Below are 10102 nucleotides of genomic sequence, written 5' to 3' on the forward strand. Positions count from 1 at the left end.
AACGGGTTCCAGGTAGAAGGCTTAAAGCATGATATTACATTATAAAATGATGCAGATTTTAACAGTACAATGAATCAACTCTCATAAGATACCCCAAGATTTATTAAAAGGTGGCCAATCTTACTCGTGCTCGAGATATGAATTTATAGTGAGCCCTAGCCGAAAAGAGCTATTATCACGTGACAATCATGTCGGCAATTTGTCATAATGACAGTTAGGAGGTAGCGACAAACAGCATTATATATTTTATGAAATCATCTGTTGCTTTAGTAGCAATAACTATTAATGTGAACCGTAGCACCAGAACGAAATCCGTAATCTTCCTTGTTCTTAATATGACGGTAAGAGTTAAAAAGATATAAATGTTGTGATGTTTTACGAAATCAACAAAGACTTGCTGTTTTTATTTCTAACAACTGCACGGTAACTGCATAGATGTCATATTTGTAGCTACATAAGGACACAGGGGCGCCTACACGTTAATACTACCTGGGGTTTTACGTGCCATGACCACCATGATTATGATAATGAAAATCAGCAGATAATGAGGTCAGATAATAATAGGGGACGTTAATTGTACTGTTTGAAGTGTATTGTAATAATTGTAATATAATATGCGACGAACGTAAAATGGACGAAAATACAACTTGCCGCCGGCAGGGACCGAACCAGCAGCCTTCGGATTACGCGCCCGATGCTCTTACCGATTCAGCTACGGTGGCGGTTGTCCACTCGTACATTTTATGGGGTACTTATGTACATGCAAACACTGGGAGCATTAGTCAACGCCGCTCGCAGCCATGACAGTGAATGTCGAACACTCTTTCTTGCCAGCTGGCATCACGTAACACGTGATCTTTCAACCAGAGCACAGCTGAACAACAAGCCCTCGCATATTACCCGAATGCTTCAAGTCCGCCTTGATGAGACATTCACTATGAATGACTGAAGGAAGCCAATTTTTAGGGCTTGTTTCTTCTTGTCTAACAAAACCTTAATGAAATCCAGAAGATAATGAAGCCAAGGAAAGTGTAGAAGACATTATTTGTACTGTTTGATATACACCACAGTAGAGGGATCCGAAAATTTAGACCATTTGATGTTTATCTGCACTGACATTGCACAGTACACGGGCCTCCATCCGTGTACTGCATTTCGCCTCCATCGAAATGCGACCACTGCGGCCAGGATCACGCTTATACAGCCTTGGGGATAAATTAAAGGGGAAAATGCATGACGATTGCTACCGCCAGTGTGCCACACGTAGAAACCGCAGACGAAATAAATATCGCATGAGCCATAGCACAACACAAGCGAAGGTAATAATCGTGATTCGCAGAGGGCGATACAAAGCTTCGCAAACGATCGAATCTCAGAATAACAGAGAGCTTAGCTAGATAGTAAGTATTCATTCTAAAAACAGAGGGCGTGCAAACACGGACACAAGAAAGAGGTAAGGACATACATCCAGCAAATATGGGTGGACTCATTGTACATGACTTTATGTGAAGAAACCTCAGGCTGTCATCATCGTCATAAAGAATCAAAGCTATTTTCTACTCAGTCTCTTTTTCTCATATGTTCGCGCGCTATGATATATTCAGTCATGAACCAAAATCGACTCGCCCAAGTTTCCACGCTTCTACAACATATATTGCCGAGCCGTACAATCCCACCGCATCACCCAAATGAACAAGGAAATCTGTCGAGTGGCGTCATTTGTCGATTGGCAGTAACCTGTGTCCCGCTCATGCACGTAATAAGCACGATTTAAACGATAGACCAGTGCAGACATTGCGACTCTAGAGCTATACCCTAGAACATATCCTATGGGGCTGTACAGGTATCATAAGAACAACCGTGATAAAGTCTCAAACAGCGCCAGCCTCCGCGCGCACTGCGAGCCTGCGTGGCTCAGCAAGGACCTGTAGCAACAACTCTGGACCACCCAAGGAGTCGAGAAAGCCACCAAGGGCCAGCAACCTTTGGGCTAAGTGTAGTCGGGGTGCACGCCCATGCGCCAAATCGCAGGGCGTTTAATAAAGTTCTGTTATTTGATCTGAACCGCAGCCTGACAGCAGTATCTGGTTACTTACTGTACTGTTTCTCCAAATGCTTCTCATTTGTGCACTCATATTTCAGTAGTTCTTTTTTAGTGCGAACCATTTCTTGGCTAACCAAAAGAACTTTGAGCGTATTATCTATCTATCTATCTACTTCTATCTATCTATATCTATCTATCTATCTATCTATCTATCTATCTATCTATCTATCTATCTATCTATCTCTATCTATCTATCTATCTATCTATCTATCTATCTATCTATCTATCCGCCGCCTAAATATGCTTGATGTCGTCGTTTTGTTACCGTGGTATAAAATAAAATTGCCATAGGAGGATATGAGTGTATCACAAATATGGCTGACCGGTCATGATGTCAAAAGTGGGCATGCCTCTGGACATACGTCATGAAACCATTTTTCTCCGTGGCGTGGGGCGCATGTTCACAAACCACTGCCCGTGTGGCCGGTAAGCGCCACACATGATTTACTGTTTATATCAACTCAGGAACGGCCAAAATAGACATCGAAATCTTTGTAATATACCTTGCTTGGGTTAAACAAAAAAAGACATACCGGTTGGCTATCTTAACGCAGCAGGCAACAGTGAGAAACGTACTGCGGCGACTCGCAGCCAGCAACCGATCGTTAATAAATGTTATTGATCAGCATTTGTGGTGATGTTCGCTTAACATTAGCTGTTCTTATGGTGCTTGTGTAACATCGATTGTAGTTGTAGTATTGGCTATCTGTTCTGATGTTATAAACATTGCGTATGCATGCCAAAACTCAACAAGGTATGTTCTAGCGTTGCTCGTGCCACACAAATACGTTAGGGAACGCTGCTTGCACTTCCTATTCATAAAATTAACGTCTGTGCAGTAACGTAAGTGCCGACGTTACGTCGGGCCATTATAAACCAATTAGGTGTAACAGTAGTTCATGTACTTTGTGAGCCACAACATCCAAAAAACGAAACTGCTCGATTCATACAAAAACACCGATCCACCTCATGACATGCCACACAAACTTTCCCACAATGTGTGGTGTTTGCCGAAAATTTTCACACCAGTGATCTTAAGAATGCGCACAGGCTTCCTCTGTTACATATCTCAGATAATCAGCGCTGCATGAGCAATAGTAACTTAAGTTACGAACCAGTTTTCCATCATTACCCTCACAAATATATTCGCTTGATGAAACGTTCAGTCCAGGCAGAAATTTTTCTTGGTTGCCAGCTATTACTAATGTGAAGTGCTTATAATTTTCTAAGGATAATCGGAGCTTATTTTTTCAGTATGATACCCGGAATCATACTTTTCAAGAAATGTAGACCTTACGACGACGTTAAGTTGAGTGACTTGGTAAGAATAACACGCTTCGTAAGACCACAAATACAGAGTTTTCGTTTGCACGTACAAGAAACTAAAGGCAGTCTACGCAGACACTCTCTTTCTCTTCGAGGAACTGTCGCACAAATTCATGGAAATAAGCTACCTACTGCTACAGAGAATCGCTGTAAATTTTCTTATTACTTGGAAGCTTTTCATAAGCATACAACTAAAGCATCTCTATAGCTCTAAGTGTTTTGCATATTTAGACGCTACAGCCTTTCTCTATTTGCAAATACTTTGATCCAAAAATATTGTCATTAGCGCGTTTTGCAAAAAACTATTTCAAGAAAATTGGGGAGGGGGCGCTTAAGCGTCGCCTTTAAGTGTTGAACGCGATAGTGATATCCTGTCCCATCCGGCTGTGCTTCTCTTGCCATTATGTTCAGACGCCCGATCTTACACACACGCACACACACACTCGACGTACCTATAGTAAAGGTAAAGGTTGCCGCTCTCTTGAACAGCTCATTTATACCAACAGTGTAGCCACTACGTGCGTGCAACAGAATGCGCGCACTAATGTGTATGCCCTTTGTAATGGGTGGCATGCTTTAAACCAGCAGCAATTACGCGCATGATACTGTTTCGAAGTTGCGATGCACTCACTACGTGTTCTTAAGAGAATACGCGCAGTAATGTGTCAGCCTTTTGTAATGGGTTGCCGGCTTTAAACAACCAACTCGTTATGCAGTTCACATGGTGTGACGCCCGATGGCAATATACGCTTGTACCCCACTTTACTGCAATATTATATCTCGTACTGCGACACCTGTACACATGACGCGTATGTTTGTGAATCATTAAAGTTAATTTCAGCGCAGTTGGAAGCAATGGAGTGGTTCTGTGGTAGAACACCTGCTTGCCACGCATATGGCCTGGGTTCCATTCTCACTCGAACCTAACATTTAAAAAAAAAACAAAGTTAATCCCTCCGTCATAGGAATCGGAATAACACGAAAGTAAAGCGTGCCCTTGCGGAAGTAACTGAATGCTTACTGTACATTGATATAAGAGAGTTTGCACAATGTATGCTGATGTCTTGCAGCTAATGGCACCGTTTAACGTGCATTTGCCCACTTTGATGATTGGTGGTAGATCATACCGACGACTAACGTCCCTGCTAAATGATTAAACAAACCCTTGTGGTAGCTGTATTATGTTAACGGTGAAAGCGTAATCAGAGAACTAGGTGTGATAGCCAGAAGAGCGTCGCATATTGGACGCAGAACTTGGTCACCATCCCGCGGCATGTTAAAATGTGATTGAACACCACGGCCGGACTAGAGGGAAACGCAAAGCGCGTCGTGCCGCCCCGGTAGCCCGGCCGTGATTTTTCTAGGGGCGAGCGCGTGAGCGGGGAACGCGGTGTTACAGCCTGGTGAGTCAGGCGTGCGTCGCAGAGCTGTAAGCTATGAGCGAGGCTGACGCTTTTACGGCGCTTGGCTAAGGTCGCCATCTCGTGGTGTGTTAAGGCATTGACAAAATTGAACTGGCATTGAAAACGAGCCGAATCGGAGGGACGTGTAACACGTTGCAGGTGCTAATCGCGGAGACCACAGTAATGAAGAATTATTGTACTTTCCGCTGCCATAGGGCAACACCAAACCACCGACCAGAGAGTGGTATATATAAAAGGCGCGTTTGTAAAGCCTGTAGAGCCTGTGACCGTGGCGCAATGGATAGCGTGCCCGGCATCTGACGTTGCGGACCGAGCAGTCCTGGGTTCGATACCCGTTGACGGAACTTTTCTTCTTTGCCGTCTGATCGTGTATATTTCTTCTACGTGATTTCCGTGACGGAAATGAAGTCTTGGTGGACCCCGGCATAAAACACTTTCGTGTTATTTTATTTTATACAAGACGATGATTTTTCGCTCACAACCACTGACGCTGACACAGGAACTTATGCGGAACGAGTTCTTTAACGCTATCGACTTAAAACTTCATTGCAGCTGTATTGGCCCTTCGATGCACGAAGGATCTTGGCTATAACTATTTATATTTCTGTACACGCTTGCTTTTGTTCGGAAAGTGGCGCATATAAACAAAATGCCGTAACTTAGTTTTATGTCAGTCACTGCTTTAGATACTAAATAACTGCTCTAAAATATCTAAAACGATGACGTAGGGAATTTGCAACTGGGAAACATCTGTGCATATCGAAGTATCTAAGCTCTACATTGCGCTATGGCTACTGAAATAATATTGTTAAACAATCGCATATGATTCAAGAGCGCGAGCCGCTACAAAGACGAATTCCTTTATTTTCTGCGAAAATTTTCATTTGCCACTTTCAGCTGATGCGTAAGCGGTGAATGCCTGAAGCGCACTGAGACCTCAACGTTGTTTGTTAGGACGAAGAGAACAATTGGAATTGTTCTGCGGTCATTACGCATCTGTCTTCTACGAGCGTACCTGTTTCTTTTCAGAACATTGGATGTTGAAGTGAGGGAATGATAATGCATAATCAGAGCGAGCCACACTTCCATTTTGAAACGTGGCCCTGGGCAGCTGATTTTGCAAGACAAGGAGGTGTAATTTCTTCGCAAAGCTTTAGGCAAAGAAGGTTAGTGTGGCTTACTTTTTAGGGCTGACTCCATTGCGATTTAAGCTATACTGGTGGCTGCAGGCAGCCTTTGGTTTTAAAGCCTCAATCCTAAAGTGGAACAACACAAATTCGATGATGCATTCGTGCTTCGCAAAAACAAATATTTTTCTATTCGCCTTTATGTTCTAATGTTGCTTTACGCTTTATTACCTATTGATAAACATTGTTTGAAATAAGTTAAGTCACCATTATTTCAACTTCCTCACATCTAAGATGTCAAGTTGCTGCAATATTGGAACAAGACTGTGGCGCTATGGTCGTTAATACACTTAGTACACACGAGAGGTGCTAGTCGTGAAGCCGGTCTTTGGCATGGCTTAAAGAAAGACATAAACTCGCCTATATGAGGTAATACAGCAAGGAGCTACCAGATAGGCTACCAAATAACTGCGCATCCACATCCACCACTTATCAACTCATTGAAGCAAACTTTTAATGTTGGAAGCTTAGGACACTGTCTCTTCAGAGAGTATCTACTTGGCTTATTGGTTTGCCATTACACGTACACTGTTGCGCTGCGTGTGCGTCTATGTGCTCTTGCCTACGTCTTTGAAGTGCAACAGAGTACAAGTACTGCATCTCTGTTCGCTAGCACTTCACTGTAACGGAGAAGCGCAACCCGATGTCCCGTATGAAAATAGGAACACATTCAGACTGACAGAATAGCAGTAAGTATTTGTTAGAAAGTGTAATGAGTGTTCTGTTTTAAGCATGATTACGTACGTTCCTACGCCGTAGCTTTCCTGATGTGGCCATATGTACTTTCCTCTGTGTGCATACGTATATTAAGAGATGTACACTGTTTCTCTAAATATTTCACTTAAGAAGCAGCCAGCGAGTTATATTATTGCATTTCATTTCAAAACATCAATTGGATCTTTTAACAAATGCTCAGGAACCCCAAAATGCACTACCTACCTCGTGTAAATAAACGTTCTCTTTCTGCAAGCTACATGTGAGAAAAAGCGGATTTCCATACAATGCTTGACGACTACGAATATCTGAAATTTGCTGCTTGACTTGTTTATTCTAAAGATACAGGGCGTGCAAACAGCGACACAAGAAAGAAGTCAGGGCACCACAGACGCCTTGTTTGTCCGCATTCTCTATTTTGTTCAGCGAAGTGAAAAGTTACGTGGAGGCAATATGGTAGCTAAAGTGTGCTTTTCGAGTCTTAGCGTTTCATGAACGTTTGTGCGGAAAAACCGGCTTCCTAGGTGTTTCTGCCTGTAAAAAGTTCCTTCCTGGGTCATGAAACGCAAGATGTATCATTCACATTCATGAAGTGCGATAGATAACTGGTTGAAAACTTTAGTAGCTGAGCCACAGCTTCCACAAGGTCTAGGGCTCTTAATGCATGACAAATATTCATAATAGGCACTCTTGAGCATGCGCAGAATATATGGAAATATAGTCTTAATAAAATACGTGTTGATGTTTTACTTAAACAGTGTGTGCACGCGCTGCCTGAACGTTGCAGCACTAAATTAACAAAGAAACGCTTGCCAGGCCTAGCAAACTTTATTATTCAATCTTAGGTCCCGCTTCTTTAAAATATTTTATATTCCCTATTGCAAAACCCAGCGCCACTGGGTACCAGCGTCCAGTGCCATGCCTGATTATGGACCAGCGTCGCGCTGGATACTGGCCGCTGGAGCCGCGTTTACTGGGAGGCGCTGGGTACTCAAGCTCAAAACGGCTCTACAGCGTTAAACAGCGGTGCCTACGTTCCCTACATAAATAATCACTAAAAAAGTCATATAGAAAGCATTAGTGCAATAAAAAAAGAAAAAAAAAAGCCGTGCGAAAAAAAAAAAAAAAACTCCACCACGAGGATTCGAACTCGCCACCTCTCAATCTCCAAACGACTCTACCACTGCGCCACGCTGAAACACATCAACACCGCTGTAAAAGCGCTAGTCAATACAGTAGGAAAGCGTTTCGTTTCAGTTTCGGTGTCGTGCATTAAAGGAAGACGCGATCTTCTTTTCAGATCACGCTTGCTTCTTTATTAGACACAAATAGGGTTGGCCGGCAACGAATGAAATGCCCAAATAGGAAAGCACTAGGTTCCTTTAAGAATTCCCGTTTTAACTCCGAAAATTATCAAATGGATCGAGGAGCCGGGTACACTTTGACTGCTGTTACTGCCGATTTTTAACAGCCGTTTCTCGCCCTTGCTAATGATGAACATGTACAGAAGCTTCATGATGACTCGTTCGATAAACACGCGCCTACATGAATTCATACTGAGCAGTTTTCTCGCGCTAGCGACGATATTACTGCGGGCGGGCGTGTCTGTATTCTGACTTGCACTTCTAGCGATACCTACAACTAAACCGCTCAGCAAAAACAAATACATTTAGTTTGAAAAAAGATGCCGGTGTGTTAGTTCACTAACGCGTACCAGTTGACAGGTATGTGTTCTGACGTATGAGTCAGAGATGTACCGGCGAGTGCGCCGGCTGCTTTCGGGAGCCTACGTTCGTTGCTCAAAGCGCGTCGCATCGATGGTCATCGCTCCTTGTGCGAACACCGTACACAAGAAAAAATGGTTAATTTACATCACGAATGTCCAGACTATACTTTACAGTAAATCTTACACGTTCGAATTGCGTGTACTTAAACCAAGAAGCGCCGGTGGCATGCAGACGGACTCGGCCGGTACGCTAGGCCTAATGCTCGCTGGAGCCGCACTGGGTAGGACCATCTCGGCGCAGATAGTTGCGATGGTTGAAGTTTCTGCATTTTAGCCTCGAAACCTTTGTAACTGATACCTAACGTATAGCTGAAGTAAGTGGAAGTGCAATAATTGCGCGAGATGCGTTTCTGGTGTGGCGATATCGAACGACGGCTGTTTTTCTGGCCTCCGTTGGAGGGGTCGCGAAGCCAGAGCTCATTTACTTCTTGCCAACCGCACGGCGATGTAACGATTTGTTCTGTATGTTCAACCAACGCCTTCAGACTTTAGAAATTACAATTGAAGTCATAACCGCAACACATCACGGATGAAAAACTGATATATCTGAGCGGCATGCCCAATTGTGTATTCATTGCTGCTACGTGGCTCCACAAAATTGACGACGTAATTGGACTGCATGAAAAAAACGTGGTAGAAGAAAAATGATCAGTGTTGGCTGCTTTGGGTTATACACATATTTTTCTTCACATTCGACAGGGAACAATAAAAGTGACCGATTTCACATATATATCACGTATATCATGAAAATAGTGCGCATCTCCTCATCTTTCTCTGCCAAGCTAGAATTTGTGACCCATGTTTGAGACCCTTTAGGATAGCATCTATCCGACCATCGATCATATTCGATAGTCCTCGATACCAAGCATTCTGCCGCCCGATACTGAAAGCAGCGCGCGGCACTGGCAGAACAGTGCAGGATCCAGTTGTGCCAGCGCACACATTGAGAATTCCATCTTCCAGCGCTTCCCAGTGAGCGCCAGCGTCACAGCGGCAAAGCCAGCGGCTCTACCAGTGCGACACAGCTCTTTCCCAGTGCTTTTACTGGAGTCCCAGTGAATTCGAGCGTATACCGTGTTCCCAGTGCGGTCCATCGCCAAAACGTACTGGTATCACGCTGGGGGTACTGGAACGGCGCTGGTTTTTGCAATAGGTTGACTATTTAATGATCAATTAAGGCTTTGAGCATTCTTCTGAAATCAATATCTATTTTTTGCAGGGTCCCGTTGAAGCATTCTAAAGAGAAAGCAATGAAAGTTTATTACATCCTCCTTTATACTTTGTACACCTGGACATTGTTTTGTGACGGGAAAAGTAAGTGCATTTCTTGTTTTGTGGCAGAAATAGTAAGCAGATAATTTGGGAGGCATAGGGCTTACAGCCAACTCTGTTGACTGTACATTCACTAAGCTGTAATAACACTGGCTGCACTGAATATTTTTATAGTGTTTAGTCCATTTTTTTGTCAATAGAAGCATTTAACGTTTAAAGCTTAACGTTTCATCTTAATGTCTTTGATGGCGCTAACCCGCAGCGTTTGCCGAACTTGTGTTTCACTTGG

The sequence above is a fragment of the Rhipicephalus sanguineus genome, chromosome 7, assembly GCF_013339695.2.
Source record: "Rhipicephalus sanguineus isolate Rsan-2018 chromosome 7, BIME_Rsan_1.4, whole genome shotgun sequence".
Taxonomy (NCBI): domain Eukaryota; kingdom Metazoa; phylum Arthropoda; class Arachnida; order Ixodida; family Ixodidae; genus Rhipicephalus; species Rhipicephalus sanguineus.